This window comes from Rhinolophus sinicus, chromosome 18 (assembly GCF_057876585.1).
Source record: "Rhinolophus sinicus isolate RSI-liver-muscle chromosome 18, RSI-T2T, whole genome shotgun sequence".
Lineage (NCBI taxonomy): Eukaryota > Metazoa > Chordata > Mammalia > Chiroptera > Rhinolophidae > Rhinolophus > Rhinolophus sinicus.
In genome coordinates this window covers 54,344,931-54,365,032 of record NC_142518.1, presented here as the reverse complement: position 1 = coordinate 54,365,032, position 20,102 = coordinate 54,344,931, and positions in this window count along the sequence as shown.

The following is a 20,102-nucleotide window of genomic DNA, read 5'->3' as shown; positions in this document are numbered from 1 at the left end:
TCCATGGTAACTTCTCTTCCATTTCTGATTTTGTTTATTTGTGTCTTTTCTCTTTTTTATCTCTTAGTGAGTTCTAGTCAAGGGTTTGTCAATTTTATTAATCTTTTCAAAGAACCAGCTCTTTGTTGCATTAATTTTTTCTATTGTCTTTGTTCTCTGTTTCATCTAGTTCTGCTCTGATTTTTGTTATTTCCTTTCTTCTGCTGTCCTTGGGTTTCACTTGTTCTTCTTTTTCTAGTTCTTTAAGGTGTAACATGAGGCTATTTATTTGTGAGTTTTCTTGTTTCTTGAGATAGGCCTGTAATGATATAAATTTCCCTCTTATTACTGCTTTTCCTGCATCCCAATAATTTGGTAGGATGTAGTTTCATTCTCATTTGTTTCTATGTATCTTTCAATCTCTCTTTTATTTCTTCTTTGACCCAGTCATTCTTTGGTAGCATGTTGTTTAACCTCCACGTACTTGCGGGGTTTCCTGCTTTCTTTTTGCAGTTGAATTACAATTTCAAAGCATTTTTTCAGAGAATATGTTGGTATTATTTTAATCTTAAATTTGCTGAGGCTAGTTTTGTGTCTCAACATATGATCTATCCTTGAGAATGTTCCATGTGCACTACAAAAGAATGTATTGTCTGGTGTTCTAGGATGAAATGTTCTGCAAATGTTGATTATGTCCATTTGGTCTAATGTGTCATTTAAGTCTGATATTTCCATATGGAATTTTGTTTGGATGATATAATCATAGCTGTTAATGGCACCTTTAGGTCCCATACTATAATCGTGTTTTTGTGAGTTTCTCCTTTTAGTTTTGATAGTAGTTGCTTTATACATTTTGGTGCTCCCTACTTGGGAACATATATACTCATAAGTGTTATATCTTCTTGTATCGTCCCCTTTATGAGTATGAAATGTCCATCTTTGTCTCTTGTTACCTTTATTCTCCTGAAGTCTGTTTCATCAGATGTAAGTATGAATATACCTGCTTTTTTCTGGATGCCATTTGCTTGGAGTATTTTTTCCACTCTTTCACTTTAAGTCTATATTTGTCCTTGTAGCTGAGATGTGTCTCTTGGAGGCAGCATATGGTTGTGTTTTGTTTTTTGATTCAGTATGCTATTCTGTGCCATTTTATTAATGAGTTCAGTGTGATTATTGATTAGCACGATTATTGATATATGAGGATTTTCTATAGCCATTTATCTTTTGTTTTCTGTTAGCTCGGTGTCTCCATTGTTTCTTTGCTTTTGTGTTTTTGTCTCTTATTTTAGTTTGGTTGTATTCTTTTTTTTTTTTTTTTTTTTGTCTGTTTCCTTTTTTTTGTCATATGTCTCAGTTCTGCAGTTCTGGACTTTTTTTTTTTTTTTTTTTGAGTGGTTTCATATATCCAGTAGTTCTTTTTCTTCAGCATACATCTTATCTCCATTCCCCTTTGCAAATTCAGACCTTTACTCCCTTCCATTTTATGTTTTCATTGTCACAGATTATCGTTATTTACACTGTGTGTTCATTTCTGAGTTGCAGTAGCAAATTATCTTCTCATATTTTTTTTAATATTCTTGTCTTCTTTACCCTTTGTGTTATGTTTAAGTGTATTGTGCCCTATTCTTTGCAGGGGTTGCCATTTCCTGCTTCTGTCTGTCTGTCAGTAATCTTGCTCATACTTTTGTGTACTTTTGTCTCTGTTTCAGGTCAAATAGCCTCCTTAAGTTTTTTTTCTGCAATGCAGGTGTTGTGGTGGAAAATTCCCTCAAATTCTGTATATCTAGAAAGGTCTTTATTCCTCTTTCATATCTAAAGGATAGCTTTGCAGAATATATTAATCTTGGCCAGTAATTTGTCTCTTTCAATAGTTTGAATTTATTTCCACCTCCTCCTGGCTTGTAGAGTTTCTGCTGAAAATTCTGATGATATTCAAATTAGCTTTCCTTTGTAGGTTACCGTCTTCTTTATCCTGGCTGACTTAAGAATTTTTTCTCTGTCATTAATTTTTGACATCTTCAATATAATATGCCTTAGAGAAGGCCTATTAGGATTGAAGTATTTAGGTGTTCTGTTTGCTTCTTAGATTTGAGAATCCAGGTTTTTTTCCATAGATTAGGGAAGTTCTCATTGACAATTTGTATAGACTCTCTCTTCCCTTCTCCATCTCTTTTCCTTCTCGTATACCTGTTATTCTTATGTTGCTCCTTCTGATAGAGTCAAATCATTCTTGTAGAGTTCTTTCATTTCTTTTAACTCTCAAGTCCCTCCTTCCATCTGTTTCATTTCTATCTTTCTATTATATCACTTTGCATTATTCAGTAGTGATTATAGTATGTCTTTCTTACTTATCATAGTCTACTTAAAGTTAATATTGTACCACTTTACATAAAATATAAACACTATGAACAGTATAGATTTATTTGCCCTTCTGTCCTATATGTTGTTATTGTGATATAACTACGTAAAGCATAATCTTCACAATACAGTGTCACATTTTTGCTTTCAGCCATCATAGATGCCTGAAAGACATTAAAATAATATTTTATTTTACGTTTATATTTGCATAGGCCATTTCTATTGCTTATCATTCCTTCATATTCAAATTTCCATCTTCTGTCAATTCTTTTCAAACCAATGAACTTCCTTAAGTAGTTATTATGTAGCAGATAGACTGGTGATAAATTCCCTTGGTTATTGCTTGTCTGAAAATATCATATTTGACAGCATTCATGAAGGGTATTTACACTGGGTGCAAGATTCGGGGTTGATAAGTTTTGTTTTATTTTTGTTCTTCAGAACTTCAAAGATGTTACAGTGTTGTTCCTAATGAAAACTCAGACATCATTCATATTCTTTTCCTCCTATATACAATGTGTTATTTTTCACTGGGTACTCTCAAGATTTTGTCTGTATGTTTGGTTTTTACCAGTGGGGCTACCATATGCCTGAAGATGGTTTTATTTGTATTTTATCTGCTTGATATTAACTGAGCAACTTTGATCTGTAAATTTGTGGTTTTTATTAAACTTCAAAAATTTTAGTGATCGTTTCTTCAAATATTGTTTGTATGCATTCTCTTCTCTCCTTCAATATGAGATATAAGACAAATTACATGTATCTTACATTGTTTGATATTTTCCATACATCCCTTAAATTCTATACATTTTAATTTTTTGCTCAATATTCTTCAAATTGAATGATTTCTATTGGTCTTACTTCAAGTTCATTGACACATTTTGCATTCATCTCTAATTTGCTATTAAGCCTGTTTAATAAATTTTTTATTTCATATATTGCATCTTTTATTTATACAATTTTTATTTCATTCTATTTTTTATAATTTTTAGAGTTGACATGCTCTTAAGTTATGGCTTTTCTGGGGTATAATCAAAGTATCTGGATCTTCATTGAAGTCTTATGTGTCTGTCAGGTCAGAATCCCTGTTTCAGAACTTCAACTCTGGACCTTTCATCCATTTCACTGCTCCCTCAGTTGATTCTCAGCCAGCATTTGTTGGTTCTTACCTTACATATGAAAAGGTTAGTATTTAGGCAAAAACTTGAAAGGACCTCTATACACATTTCCGTAGTACTTCTCTATACCATTTAATCCTGTTGAGTGGCCTGTACCACAAATTCCAGCTTCCTCAGAAACCCTGAAATCTGATTTCTGCCTTCCCACTTGAGTAAAATATTTGTCTAGAAGTTTACCTCAGGCAGAAAGCTGTGGTGGTTATAGGTCTTACTTCATAGGTTTCCCCTCTCTCAATGATCATAGTCCTGAACTGCTGGTTGCTTAACATCTCAAAATAGCTGATGCATGAATGTTATCCACTTTGATAGTTACTTACGCTGAGTGGGCTATTCCAGAAGCTGAATCAAAAGCTTTATATTTTTGTTTCCATTTGACTTTCATGTTCAGCACTAAAGGAATGTAAGATATTTAAGGATAAGATAAATATATGTACTATGTAGGACTTTTAAAAAGCAGTTTTGAAAATTTAAATGTAAGTTTTGGAGGAATAATTCACAAGTTTTAGTTATTTCAACAGTAAACTTTCAATTGATTGTTTTGGTCCTCCTAAATATTACATGGCTATTCCATTTTCTTCACTAAATTTTATGTCTATAATATTTAAACACTCAGAGATTATTCTGAGGATACAAAGTGGCCTTCTAGTCTCAGGAGAGAAGCTGTCCAAGAAGCAAACATCAAAAATGCTGATGTTATAATCTAGACAGCAACACTACTGACTTCTCACAGAAACAATATGATTCATTACGTAGAAAAGAACAACCAGCACAGCACTTCATTTGTTTCAAATCATTCAGATGATTGCCGGTATACATACAGGTGCAAAACATTCAATTACAATAAAAAAACAACAACCGTCATTCATCCTGATTCTATAGTGTTTAATAAGCATGCATAATGTTAACAAGAGCTCTCCATAATTATTGTCACATTGGCTTTCTGATGCCATTTTGTTCAAAAAATGTTTTTAAAAGCTCTCTCACACTTGCACATGAAAATTGTGTAATTTGATGTACATTTGGGTAGATCAGCAGCTAACTACCTATACTTCCTGCAATTATTCAATTGGCATGTGAAGTTCTTTTTTTTTCTTTCTTTTTTTCCTTTTTTATCTTATATAAGTAATGGTTTTGATTCTCTGGAAGAGACCTGAAAGATGTCATTTGAACCAAACTAACATAGCCGTGAATTTTAATATTAATTATTTTGTACCCTTGACTATTGCAGACTGTATTTCAAATCCTTTCTTCACCCAAAATTTTAATTACTGAGTGTTAAAAGTATAAAGATTGTCATGGACTAAACTCAATCCATCAGTGAGTTAGAGGTAAAACCTTTAAATATGAGTGCTGACCTGGGGAAATTCAGTCTAGGTTTCAAAGGGTCTTAATATGAAAGAGAGTGTGCTTTCACCTTACAGAGGTAAGGGTAAGGATCAGACTGAATAATTATACTTATCTGCATGCTACACTCATTGTATATGGTGACAACTAGGTTGAGGCAGGATAAGAAATCTAGCCAGCACTGCTTAGTACCATAGCTACTAATCTCAGGTGGTTATTGGGCACTTGAAATGCAGTAATCTGATTCAAGAGGTGCTGTCAGTTTAAACTGATTTCAAACATTAAAGATGAAAAAGAAAGATTGGTAACATACATAGTTCAAGTATTTTATCATATATATAGTCGGACAATTAAGTATGTGAACTTGTTCCAACAATGTTGCTAACATTTTTGATATCAGAGGGATTATTTGTTATGAATTTGTACTAACTGAATAAACAGTTAACCAAGTTTATTATTTGGAAGTGCTGAAAAGTCTGCATGAAAAAGTTAGACGAAAATAACCTGAACTTTTCGCCAACAATTCATGGCTCTTGCATCACGACAATGCACCAGTTTACACAGCACTGTCTGAGAGGGAGTTTTTAGCCAGGAAACAAATAATTATGTTGGAACACCCTCCCTACTCACCTGATCTGGCCCCCACTGACCTCTTTCTTTACCCGAAGACAAAGGAAATATTGAAAAGAAGACATTATGATGACATTCAGGACATTGAGGGTATTAGGACAACAGCTCTGATGGCCATTCCAGAAAAAAGAATTCCAAAATTGCTTTGAAGGGTGGACTAGGCACTGGCATTGGTGCATAGCTTCCCAAGCGGAGTACTTCGAAGGTGTCCATAGTAATATTCAGCAATGAAGTGTGTAGCACTTTTTCTAGGATGAGTTCGCAAACTTAACTGACCTCATGTATGTAACTTTTGAGTAGTCATGCAGCTTCTCTCGCAGTGGGGTACTGAGAACAAGAAATTCTGGTTCCAGAGTCTAGCTTTATTTGCTTATCTAAATTCTTTCCTTTCTTGCATTTATTCTGTAGCAGTTTCTATTGTCACACTTACTACTGAACTATGGAGATGTGTGTGTATGTGTGTGTTTAATGATCGCTGTGATGGGTGAAGAGATATTTTGTGGATAGTTTCATTTTATGTTTTTTATTTTAAAAAATTAACGGGTTCTTCTAAGAAATTTTTCACTTACTTTCAATGCCATTTTAAATGAATAAAATAAATGTAACATAAATACCTTATTTAATAGCCAGGCAGACATTGATGGTATTTCAGTGTTATGTGGCCTGATAAATTCAGTCCTCAAATTAAAAGTCATTGATTGAATTTTTTTTTTCATTTAGTACTTCACTGGAATTAGACTTACTAATGCTAATAATTCCAGTAAGTCTTAGATAAAAGAAGTATATAATAGTACATTTGTGCTTGGAATACTATCAGTAGGAAATTACAGTGATGGAGGATGTCTTTATATGAAAATTGAGTCCATACTCTGAGGCAGTTAATTCAAAGGGAAAATTAGCCAAAGTAATACTTTTATAAATTGTGACTATCTTTAAAGTCTCCCATACTGCAGAAATAATGTCAGCTATGATTGTTCCTCAATCTTGAATCTAATTTTAAAAAGTAAGGCTGTATCTATATCAAATGAAAGCTATTACATAATGTTGGATAATGTGTATAAAATTGATTTTCAACTTTATATGTTCATATTGTACTAACAGTTCCCATCATCTTAAGACACTTAAATAATGCCTTCTATACCTATGAATTCTTGATTGTGAGCAAAGTTATCATTACTAAGTATGAGAAATGTAAACATTGCCATCACTGAATGATAATTTTTTTAAAGGAAGCCCAGATACAACACCAGGGTATACTTTCAATCATCTAAAACATTAGTCTTTGGGGAAATCTAAGGTTTTAAAATCACAGTCATTATTATAGTGATAAAAATAACATTTTATTTCAGACTCATTTTTAACTCTATGATTGGACAAGATTCTTGAGATTGTCAGGAAATTATTTTCTTATGAATAAATAGTAGGGGCTTTGAAATAATTATCTAATCATGTCCCCATGAAATATATGGGTTCTCTTATTAAAATGATTAAAATTCTATAAGTTTTTCTTCTTTAAGAATTCATTAATCTGAGAAGCATTGTCGACTGATGGAAAAATGTGTGGAGTGTGAATCCTAATGTTGTCTCTGAAATTAAACTAGTCCTGTACCTTTGGACAAGTCACTTAACTGCAGTGAATCACATTTGCTTTGTCCATAAAAATGAAGGTAGGTGTTGACTAGATCACTGATTATAACTTTCTTTTTCTGTTCCTTATTTTTTTTTAAGTTGATTTTGTTGAACACCAGAATTTTTCCCTCAAATAAAACCTTATAAGAGAGCCCAGTAACACCTAGGTATCCACGAAGGAGACTGTGAACATAATTGATCTCTGACCTAAGTGATCTGTTGGGATTTGGCCAGTTCTAAAATTGTACATGACTTTTTTCTTAATCTTAAATTTTAATTACATCTGGGGCAAGCTTGCTCCAAGATAGTTTTTTCCTCTTTTTTCAAGGGTTAAAATGCAATGTTTAGAACATTTCAACCCAGTGATACCAGATCAGATGAAAACCATAACACATTAACAAATTTAAATGTATAATTTTACCCAAGCTCTGGCTTGGTAATTATTCCTCTTTCTTCATCTACCTAAGACTTAACTTTTTTTTCATTTTCCTTTTGACAAATAAATTTATTCTCACATATGAGTCAGTTAAAGAGGGACTATTAATTTATTTTGATGGATGCATGTCAAAGATGTTTTGAAAAAATACATTATACACTGTCCAGCACCCCATTACAAAAATAAGGAGTGTTATTAATGATTACCTGTTTATCATCTGACAAAGGTAGGCAGTTAAAATAATCTACTGTGGGGAATTTAGAGACAAATTAGGAGTGAGAAAAGTACAGTACTAATTTTGACATTGCTGGTAACCTTAAAGACCTTGGGAAGTTAGACACTGTGTCACTTACCCAGCAGTATAATGACATAAAATTTTGTCACAAAACTAGACTGCTAACCTCCTGAAGACTTGGGTAATGCCATTTGTTTATCTGTTCATAACAATTTAACCTCTGCATCCAATGGACTAATTGCTTCATGTCTATATAATGGTCACTTTCCTTAATTGCCCTGTGCTATTTTCCAAGAAGGAGGAACAAATGTTTTGTAGTTCCTTTGTTCTGTCATTAAGGAGTATCTACCATGATAACGTTTTTTATTTTTCCAATGTATTACAGCTATAATCAGAGTTTCCTATTATGCATACTATCCAATATCGTTATCCATGCCTTGTGAGTGTATCTTATCTTCCTAATGCTACTTTTAGTTTTGTTTTTTTTTTTTTTTACAGTGTTGGGGACAAAATGCATATTCGATATATACAAAATATATTGAATTATTCTTCAATTTCTTTCTCTGTTATTATCTCAAATATTCTAATCATCACATCCACATCTAGAAAAAAAAATCATCTAATCTCCTGAACTAAAAAAAAAAAGCAACATGAAGAGTGACTCAGTAACTTGAAGGAGAAAGAAAATAATTAAAGTGCATAATATATTTGTATTACTCCTACTGAATTCACAACTCTTCTTTCCACATTTTTTTTACATTTTTATTAGTTTCAGGTACACAAAACAATGCAATAATTAGACATTTATCATTTATATCCCTCACACAGTGACAACCCCCATTCCCCCACCCACTACCCCTCTGACATAACACACAGCCATTACATTTCCACTGTCTATATTCCTAATGCTGTACTCTACTTCTTGTAGATTATATATATATATATATATATATATATATATATATATATATATATATATATATATATATAATTGTAGTTGACGTTCATTATTGTTCAGCTTCAGGTGTACAGTGCAGTGATCAGGCATCTACATCATCCCTGAGGTGATCTCCCTAATGAGACTGTCCATCGGATACCTTACAAAATCTTTACAACATTATTGATTACATTCCCCAAATTGACTTAAGTATCCCTGTGGCAATCTTGTAGTTACTGACTGTGTTTTCTAATCCCCTCACCTTCCCCTTTATTCTCACTCCCCCTCCCACCTAGCAACCCTCAGTTTTTCCTCTATGTCTCTGAGAATGTTTCTGATTAGTTCATTCATTTATTCTTTTCTTTAGATTCCACATATAAGTGAGATCATGTGGTATTTGTCTTTCTCTGTCAGACTTATTTCACTTAACATACTGTTCTGTAGGTCCATCCATATTGTTGCAAATGGTAAGATTTCATTCTTGTTTATGGCTGCGTAATACTCCATTGTATAAATGTACTACAGTTTCTTAATCCAGTCATTTACTGATGGGCATTTCAGTTGTTTCCATGTCTTGGCTATTGTGTATAGTGCTGCAATAAACATAGGGGTGCATAATTTACTTTTTTCAATTAGAGTTCTGGATTTCTCCGGATGGATACCTAGGAGTGGAATTGCTGGATCATAAGGTAGTTCCATTTTCAGATGTTTTAGATACCTCCATACTGTTTTCCATAGTGGTTGCAACTATCTGCAATCCCACCAACAGTGCACAAGGGTTCCCTTTTCTCCACATCCTCGCCAGCACTTGTTGTTTGTTGATTTATTGATGATAGCCATTTTGACTGGGGTGAGGTGGAATCTCATTGTGGTTTTTATTTGCATTTCTCTAATGATTAGTGAGGTTGAGCATTTTTTCATATTTGTTTGCCATCTGTATGTCCTTTTTAGAAAAATGTCTCTTCATGTCCTCTGCCCATTTTTTAATTGGGTTGTTTGTTTTTTTGGAGTTGAGTTGAGTGAGTTTTTTATAAATTTGGGATATTAACCCCTTATCGGATATATCATTGGCAAATATCTTCTCCCATTCAGTAGGATGCCCTTTTTTTTTATTGATGGTTTCCTTTGCTGTGAAAAACCTTTTTTAGTTTGATGTAATCCCACATGTTTGCTTTTTCTCTTACTTCTCTTGCCTGAGCGGATATATCAGTAAAAATCTTACTCCGGGTAATGTCTGTAAAGTTTCTTCCTATATTTTCTTCTAGGAATTTTGTGGTTTCAGATCTTACATTTAAGTCTTTAACCATTTTGAATTTATTCTTGTATATGGTGTAAGGAGGTGGTCCAGCTTCATTTTTTGCATGTGTCTGTCCAGGTTTCCCAGCATCATTTATTGAATAAACTGTCTTTAACCCCCATAAATTCTTGCTTCCATTGTCGTAGATTAAATGACCATACAGACATGGATTTATTTCTGGGCTCTCTCTTCTGTTCCACTGATCTATGTGTCTGTTTTTATTCCAGTACCATGCTCTTTTGATTACTGTAGCCTTGTAGCATAATTTGAAGTCAGGTATCGTTATACCTCCCACTCTCTTCTTAGTTCCCAAGATTGCCGAGGCTATCTGGGGTCTTTTATGGTTCCATATAAATTTTAGGATTATATTGTTCTATTTCTGTGAAAAATGTCCTTGGTAGTTTGATAGGAATTGCGTTGACTCTGTATATTGCCTTAGGCAGTATGGACATTTTAACTATATTCTTCCTATCCATGAGCATGGTATGTGTTTCGATCTATTTGTATCCTCTTTAATTTCTCTCTTCAGTGTTTTATAATTTTCTGAGTTCAAATCTTTTACTTCTTTGGTTAAATTTACTTCTAGGTGTTTTATAGTCTTTGAAGTAATTGTAAATGGGATTGTTTTCTTAATTTTTCCTTCTGATATTTTATTATTGGTATATACAAATGGAACTGATTTCTGAATATTAATTTTGTATCCAGCTACTTGCCTAAATTCATTTATCAGTTCTAGTAGTTTTTTGGTGGAGTCTTTGTGGTTCTCTATATATAGTATCATGTCATCTGCCTATAATGACAATTTTACTTCCTCCTTACCGATTTGGATGCCTTTTATTTCTTTTTCTTTTCTGATTGCTGTGGCTAGAACTTCCAGCACTATGTTGAATAGAAGTGGAGAATGTGGGCAACCTTGCCTTGTTCCTAATCTTAAGGGTAATGGTTTTAGCATTTCCCCATTGAGTATGATGTTAGCTGTGGGTCTTTCCACTTTTTAATTACCAAACGTTTGTACATCTTCAACTCCACTTCTCAAACTTTAGCAGGCTGGAATTTTGGTTTCTAATGAGGTACTAAATAAACAGAATTGTACTACAAAGAAAAAGTGTGTACATGTTTTTGTGTGTAATTTGTTTTAAATGACTATGATCTGTATCATTTAGAACCAGAAGGGATAAAAGTTTAATTCCAGATGATTCAAGAGAGTTGAAAGGGAGAAAGTAGAAAACAGTAGCTATAGCCAAAAACAAACAAACAAAAACTCCAAAAAACAAAAACAAAAAAAAATTAGATTATGTAGATATTTAAAATGTTATAGAGACCTGAAAAAAGCTGTTTGGTTTAAAAAAGATCTTGGGGCAGCGGTTATCTCAGTTGGTTAGAGCACAGTGCTCGCAACACCAGGGCTGCTGGTTCAATCCCCGCATGGGCCAGTGTGAGCTGGGTCCTCCACAACTAGATTGAAATAACTACTTGACTTGGAGCTGATGGGTCCTGGAAAAACACACTTAAAATAAAAAAAATAAAAATAAAGTAATTGCAATTTAAAAGGTTTAAAATAATTGCAAAAACTGCAATTACTAAAAAAAAAAGAAAGAAAAGACAAGATCTTTACTAATTAGTTATTGTTTTACTTTTTCCAGCTTTACTGATGTATAATTGACACATTTATTTCTAATATATTTAAAGTGTACATATGATGTTTTGATATGTGTATATCACATCAATGGAACAGACTAGGGAGCCCAGAAATAAGCCCTCACCAATATGGTCAATCAGCCCATGACAAAGGAGGCAAGCATATACAATAAGGTAAAGACAGTGTATTCAATAAATGGTGTTGGGAAAACTGGACAGATACATGCAGAAAATGAACTGGACCACTTTCTTACACCATATACAAGAATAAACTCAAAATGGATTAAAGACTTAAATATAATACCCAAAACCATAAGCTCCTAGAAGAAAACTTAGGCAGTAAACTCTCTGACAGTGCCCTTAGTAATATATTTTTCTGACCTATATCCTTGGGCAAGGGAAACAAAAGAAAAAATAAACAAATTGGACTACAACAAACTAAAACGTATTTGCATAGCAAAGGAAATCATCAACAAAACAAAAGGACAACCAACTGAATGGGAGAAGATATTTACCAAAGATATATCTAATAAGGGCTTAATATCCAAAATTTATAAAGGACTCGTACAATTTAACACCCCAAAAAACAATCCATTCTTTTTTAAAAGTAGCCAGAGGACCTGAATACACATTTCTGTAAAGAAGTCGTGCAGATGGCCAATAGACATTTGAAAAGATGCTTAACGTCACCAATCATCAGAGAAATGCAAATAAAAACCTCGATGAGATATCCCCTCACACCTGTCAGAATGGCTATCATCAATAAATAAACAAACAACAAGTGCTGGTGAGGATGTGGAGAAAAGGGAACTCTTTTTCACAATTAATGGTATTGCAGCCACTATAGAAAACAGTTTGGAGGCTCCTCAAAAAATTAAAAATAGGATTACCATATGACCCAGTAATTCCACTTCTGGGTATTTATCTGAAAAAATCTAAAACACTAGTTCAATATATATATATATATACCCCTATGTTCACTGCAGTGCTATTTACAATAGCCAAGATTTGGAAGCAAACTCAGTGCCCATCAGAAGACAATTGGATGAAGAAGAAGTGGTACATTTATACAATGGAATATTTCTTGGCCATAAAAATAATGAAATCTTACCATGTGCAACAACATGGATGGACCTAGAGAGTATTTTGCTAAGTGAAATGAGTCAGAGAAAGACAAATATCATATGATTTAACTTATATGTGGAATCTAAAGAACAAAATCAACAAACAAAACAGAAACATACTCATAGATACAGAGAACATACTGATAGTTGCCAGGTGGGAGGGGGATTGGAGGGCTGTGTGAAGAGATTAAGAACTACAAATTGGTAGTTACAAAATAGTCATAGGGGCATAAAGTACAACATAGAGAATATAGCCAATAATGTTGTTATAACTAGTTAGTGTGCAAGGTGTGTACTAGACTTACCAAGGGGATCACTTCATAAATTATATAAATGTCTAACAACTATACTGTAGACTTGAAATTAATATAAAGTAATATTTGCATTTGTGAATGTCAACAGTAATTGAAAATAAACAATAAGTATAACACTCTAAAAAGCATTAAATTATGTAGCTATTAAAAATGTTATAGAGACTGGAAGAAAACTGTTGAGTGAGAGAAGATCTAAAATAATCAGTTATTGTTTGATTTTTTCCAGCGTTATTGATGTATAATTGACATATAAAACCCTAATATATATAGTTAAAGTGTACATATGATATTTTGATATGTATGCATATACATTGTGAAATGTCCCCTATTATCAAATTAATTAGCTCATCCATCACGTCATTAGGAAAGCTAGGTTGCTTCAGGAAATACTCAGTGCACGCACATGGGCTGTTTTACAAAACTTTCTTTGCAACATTTTAAGAAAGGATATCATGTGATAATAAAATGATGGAAGGAGAACTGACTCTGGGTGGTGAACACACAATGTGCTATATAGATGAGGTACTACAGAACTGTACACTTGAAATCTATATAATTTTACTAACCATTGTCACCCCAATAAATTTGAATTAAAAAAGAAAACACAAATGCAAAGCTTTTTAAAGAAATATTTATTTATTTGATATTCTATGTTATTTTATGTAATTTTAGATGTACTAATTTTGTATTAATTTTAGGTATAAATTTATAGTGATTAGATATTTAGACAATTTAAAAAGTGATCCCCCTGTCTAGTCTAGTACCCACCTGGCACTAAACATAGTTATTACTGAATTTTTCATTAAATTTTGGGGGTGATATTGGTTAGTAAAATTATATACGTTTCACGTGTACATTTCTATCATACATCATCCATATATTGCATTGAGTGTTCATTACTCAGAGTCAGTTCTCCTTCCATCACCATATATTTGACCACATTTCTCCTCTTCTACCACCCTCCTCTCCCCTTACTCTCTGGTAACCACTAAGCTGTTGTCTTTACCTGTGAGATTTTGTTTTCTTGTTTGTATTGTTCGTTTGTTGCTTTCAGTTTTATATCCCATATATAAGTGAAGCCATGTGGTTCAAAACTTTTTCTGTCTGACTTATTTCACTTAGCATGATAATCTCAAGACCATCCTTATTGTCACAAATAGCAGTATTTTATCTTTTCTTGTGGCTGACTAATATTCCATTGTGTATATCTGACACATCTTCTTTATCCAATCATCTATCGAAGGACCCTTTGGTTTTTCCCATGCCTTGGCCTTGTGAACAATGCTGCAATGAACATAGGGATACATGTATCTTTACTAATAAATATTTTCAGATTTTTTGGGTAATACCCACAATGAAACTAGACTGCTGGCACCATATACTAAAATTAACTCAAAATGGGTCAAAAACCTAAACATTTGACCTGAAACAATACATTGCATAGAAGAAAACATAGGTACTAAAATTATGGACCTTGAGTTCAGAGAGGTTTTTATGAATTTGACCTCAAGGGCAAGGGAATTGAAAGCAAAAATAGATGAATGGAATTATATCAAACTAAAATGCTTCTGTACAGCAAAAGAAACCAAAAACAAAACAAAAAGGGAATGAACCGAAGGGGAGAAGATAGTTGCAAACAATACCTCCGATAAGGGGCTAACATCCAAAATACCGGGTGTGCCAAAAAAAATGTATACAAGTGGACACTTTGGTCAGTGTTGCTCAAACAGTAGTTCACTATAATTAGAAGTGTCTGGACACTGATGGTAACCACTTTGAGCACCTCTTGTAATTGCAGAAATCAAACGTGACTTGTACTTATCTTTTGTTATTGGTATGTATTCTTACATACTAATAAAATATAGTTTTCCTGTCTTAAAAATGTGTATACATTTTTTGGCACCCTCTGTAAGTAATGAACTCACATACTCAACAACAACAAAAAACAAACAATCCAATTAAAAAATGGGCAGAAGACCTGAACAGACATCTCCCAAGAAAACATACAGATGGCCAACAGATACATGAAAAGATGCTCAACTTCACTATCTATTAGGGAAATGCAAATCAAAACCACAATGAGATATCACCTCACACCTGTTAGAATGGCTGTTATCAACAAGACAAGTAATAAGTGTTGGAGAGACTGTGGAGAAAAAGGAGCCCTCATACACTGTTGGTGGGAATGTAAAAAGCTTTTATAATGAATAAGTTCTAAGGGTCTAACATGCATGATAACTATAGTTAATAGCACTCTATTGTATACTTGAAATTTATTTTTCTAATTTCTTGCTATAAATTGGAATGATTATGGAGAATGAGAACATTTCCTCTAATACAGCTTAAACTAGGATTTCTAAGACATTTTGAAGAAGTTAATTTCATTTATTTGAAGGTAACCAAAATTAGTAACGGACAAAACCAAATTGTTAATTACAGCATATTTATTATGACTTCAATCTGAAATGCCTGCATTCTTAGAGTAAAAATAGTGGATGGTATATACCGAAGAGAAATGAAAAATGTGTGTATACAAAGTCTTGAGCTCAAAAAGTTTACAGTAGATGTGAAAGTGAAATTTTAGCTTTAATGGAAAACAAACTGAGTTGCTAAAAACTTGAATCTTATCATTACTAATGAGGTGCTACAAGAGATTGAAAAGCATTGGAGGTCTGTTCTTTTAAAAGCAAACTGATAACACTGAAAGCTTTGTAGCCTGGGGAGCTGATTGTTTGAAGTTCATCAGAAAGAATGCAATTGGGACATTTGCTAAGTTATATTGGGTCACCTTCCAGGGATTTATTTTTTTGCGTGTGATAAATAGGGTTTTATTTTTTTTGCATGTTGTAGATGATTTTTATGAAAAAAATCTTACTACTTGAATTGAAATGTTTGAAAAATTTCATGTCTGGTTAAAGTGATAAATAAGATAATGAAAAAATGTTTTTCAAGTTGAACTTGTTTACAAAAATATTGTAGCCAAATTTCATCAATCTGAGATATTAGATGCCACCATACAGTGCATTTCATATCTTCCTATTAAGAGGATAAACATTTTCATAAATCAAAAAAAGGGGTTCACAATAGCTTTATATGTAATAACCAAAACCTGGAAACAAAACTGATTTCTTAACTGGGTGAATGGAAAAAACAAATTGTGGTATATGCATACAACAGAATACTACTCAGTGATAGAAAGGAACACTCTAATGACACACACAATGTGGACGAATCTTAAAGAGTTATTCTAAGTGAAGGAAGCCGATATAAAATGATATGTATTAATGGATTGCATTTTTATGAAATTCTAGAAAGTCAAAATTAGAGTGATAAAAAACTATGAATGTTTTCCAGAACCTAAAGAAGAGGGGAGGTAATAAACTGCAAAAAGACATAAAAAAGACTTTTTAAAAATTTGTAATAATTTTAGATTTATAAGAAAGATGCAAAGATATTACAGAGAGTTCCTATATACCCTTCACCCAGTTTCCACTAATGTTACCATCTTACATAACCATGGTACATATGTCAAAACTAAGAAATTAATGCTGGCACAGCACTTAACTGAATTATATGCTTTTATTTGGATTATGCCATTATTTCCTCCTAGTATCATTTTTCTTTACCAAGATCCATCCCACAGTACCACATTGCATTTAGTCACTATGTCTTCTTAATCACTTCTTAGTCATTTAATCTCCTCTGGTCTGTATAATTTTCTCATTTTTTCCTTATTTCGCATGTTCATGATGGTCATGTGGAATTCTAGTCAGATATTTGGTAGAATGTCCCTCAGTTTGGGTTTGTCTGATGTTTCCTTGTGCCTAGACTGACATGATGTGTTTTGGGAAAGAATACCAGAGAGGGGAAATGCCCTTCTCATTACATAATATTAGAGGGTACGTGATATTAACATAATCTGTCATTAGTGATGATACTCTTGATCATTTAATAAAGATGGCTTCTGCAGTTTTCTTCACTGTAAAGTTGCAATTATTCTCCCTTTCCATAATCTTTCCATAATCTCCTTTAGAAGCAAGTCACTATGTCCAACCCACTCTCAAGGGTATAGGAGAGTATCTTTACATATTATTTGAAATTCTTCTGTAAAGGAAATTTGTCTTCTTCCCTATTTATTTATTTAATCATTTATGTACATAAGTGTAGATTCTTGTATATTTTATTCTTTGTGCTTTAATCCAATATTATGATTATTTTTTGCTCAAATTATTCCAGATTTGACATTGGGAACATTTTAAGGTTGGCTCCATCCATTCTTTTTCTTTTAGCATTTTTTTAAATGATGAAGTTCTTTAACTATGTCTTTAAACACAATTTTTTGTACAATATTGTTAATCACTACTGATCTTTTCATTGAGTCCATGTACATATTTTGAACATAGTCACATAGGTATTATGAGTTATACAAAAGAAATATAATGCACTGTTTATGAACTTAAGATATTTGCAGCATTATGTTAATTCACTTTTAAAAACATTTACATTAAAATATAGCTAACATACAATATTATGTTAATTTCAGGTATACACAATATTCAACATTTATATACCTGAAGAATTGATCACCATGACATACCCAGCAGCCATCTGACACTGTACCATGCTATCACTATATTATTGACTATATTCCCCATGCTGTACATCACATTCCCATGACTTACTTGTTTTATACCTGGAAATTTGGACCTCTTTTTCCCCTTCACCTTTTCCCCCACTTTTTAAATTTTTCAATTAAGTTGACATTCAATATTATTTTATATTAATTTCAGGTGTACAGCATAGTGATTAGACATTTGTATAATTTAAGAAGCGATCCCCCCTGACTAGTCTAGTACTTACCTGGCACTATACATAGATATGACCATATTATTAAACTATATTCTGTATGCTTTACTTTACATCCCCATGACAATTTTGTAACTACCACTTTGTACTTCTTAATCCCTTCAACTTTTACACCCTGTCCCCCAACTCCCCTCCCATCTATCACCCTGATAAATCTAGTATCCATCTGACACCATAAGTAGTTATTACAATATTGACTATATTCCTTGTGCTATACCCTACATCCTTGTGACTACTTTGTACCAACTAATTGGTACTTCTTAATCCCTCCCCTTTCTCACTCACTCGCAATCCCCCTCCCATCTGGCAACCATCAAAATGTTCTCTGTATCTATGAGTTTGTTTCTGCTTTGTTTGTTTATTTTGTTCTTTAGATTCCACATATAAACAAAATCACATTGCATCTTCTTTCTTTGTCTCACATACTGCACTCAGCACAATTCCCTCCAGGTCCACCCATGCTGTCGCAGATGGCCAGAACCCATTCCCTTCCCTGGCTGAGCCATCTTCTATTTTATATATGTACCACCTACTCTTTACTTATTCTTTCATCAACAGACACCCAGGCCACAGTACACAATGCTTCAATGACCATATGATTGTACAAGTTCCCTCGAAGTAGCAGTTTTGGATTTCTTCAGATAAATACCCTGAAGTGATGTTACTGGATCCTTCTTTTGTTATAGCCTTTGTTTTAACGTCTATTTTGTCTGGTATAAGTATCACTACCCCAGCTTTTTTTCTCAACATTAACTTTGCAGAGCCATGTTGATGTGGTGGTAAAGTGTGGGGAGGGTTGGTGTGTTTTATATTTCTACAATTATTCTTAGTCTTTTAGTGGACCTTTACCCTTGGGTAATATTTTCAGAAGTGTTTCTCAGCTATTTTCCCCACCTTAGGTGAAACAGGATGGCTAGAATGGACTGGAGTTAGTTGTTTCTCCTCCCAGATGTCAGTCAAGCTTTGGTAAAAAACATGGGAATAAAATGTTTTCTCTTGAGGGCATGATCTTACAAATTGGAGCAGAAAATCTGGGTTATTTCAAAATAGTTGTGTCATAATGGTTACTCTAAAAAATATTTTTAAAATTGTTACTTCCACTGGAAAAATACATTGTTGTAACATTTCAAAATTAGATTTTGTCACCTTTTTTTCCCAAAAGTGCACTTTATACTGGGAAAAACCATTACCCTCATATCAATATAAAATGAATATTTGTAAAAAAAATTAACTCATCTATTTATGAAGAATCAGCAAGATGTAAAAAAAAAAAAAAAAAAAAGATTAAAAGGATAATCCAAAGATTCAATACACATATAACAATTATGAAAGCTGACCTGCATTTGCTAATAAATGCAAAATTGGGCAATGACTACAAGGAAATGAGTAATTTCATTTTTATTGGAGAAAGTTACTTTGTATGTGCTTGGACCAGATTAATTTGCATTATCAGTTTCCCACTACTTACAGAGTTTAAACTTTCCCAAAGACAATTAATTGTACAAACTTGTATAAAATCAGATAGCCCCAGAAGAGTGCCCTAGGTGATACCCAGCATCCATGAAAAGGACACCCAGTAATCTTTTTTTGACAATTTCAAAATATTTTAAAACTTTTCCTGAGTTTATGAACAACAATGTTGCAGGGAGATTATATAGAATATTAATGTTCCATAATCTTTTATGAAATACAGATTTTTAATTTCTTGATTGCTCTAAGTATTAGCCACACTAATTGCAGTTTTCCCCATTCATGATAATTAGAATGCAAATTACTAAAAAGAAATGTCTGAATAATGCTAAAATCAAAAGCCATCATATGCTATTAAAATATTTCAAGCGAATACCAAAATTATGGTTACAGAGTGGCAGAATATGTTGAAGAATAGAGGTACTAGTTGAAATAATATTATTTGAGTAGAATAATGACCATAGAATAAGGTAATCTATCTTACTTAATGAATTATTTCTCTTTTCATTCGTTTGTTTTTCCAGAGTTAACATTTGAAACAACTGTCTTCACCTTTACTTTTATCCTAGGATAAGTCAGCTTCCCCTGTAAGAGAAATCTGGAGCATATGAGCAGAAACGGACTTAACAGAAATTTTAGCCTAAGGGCCCTGCAGTTGTCTGTCTCC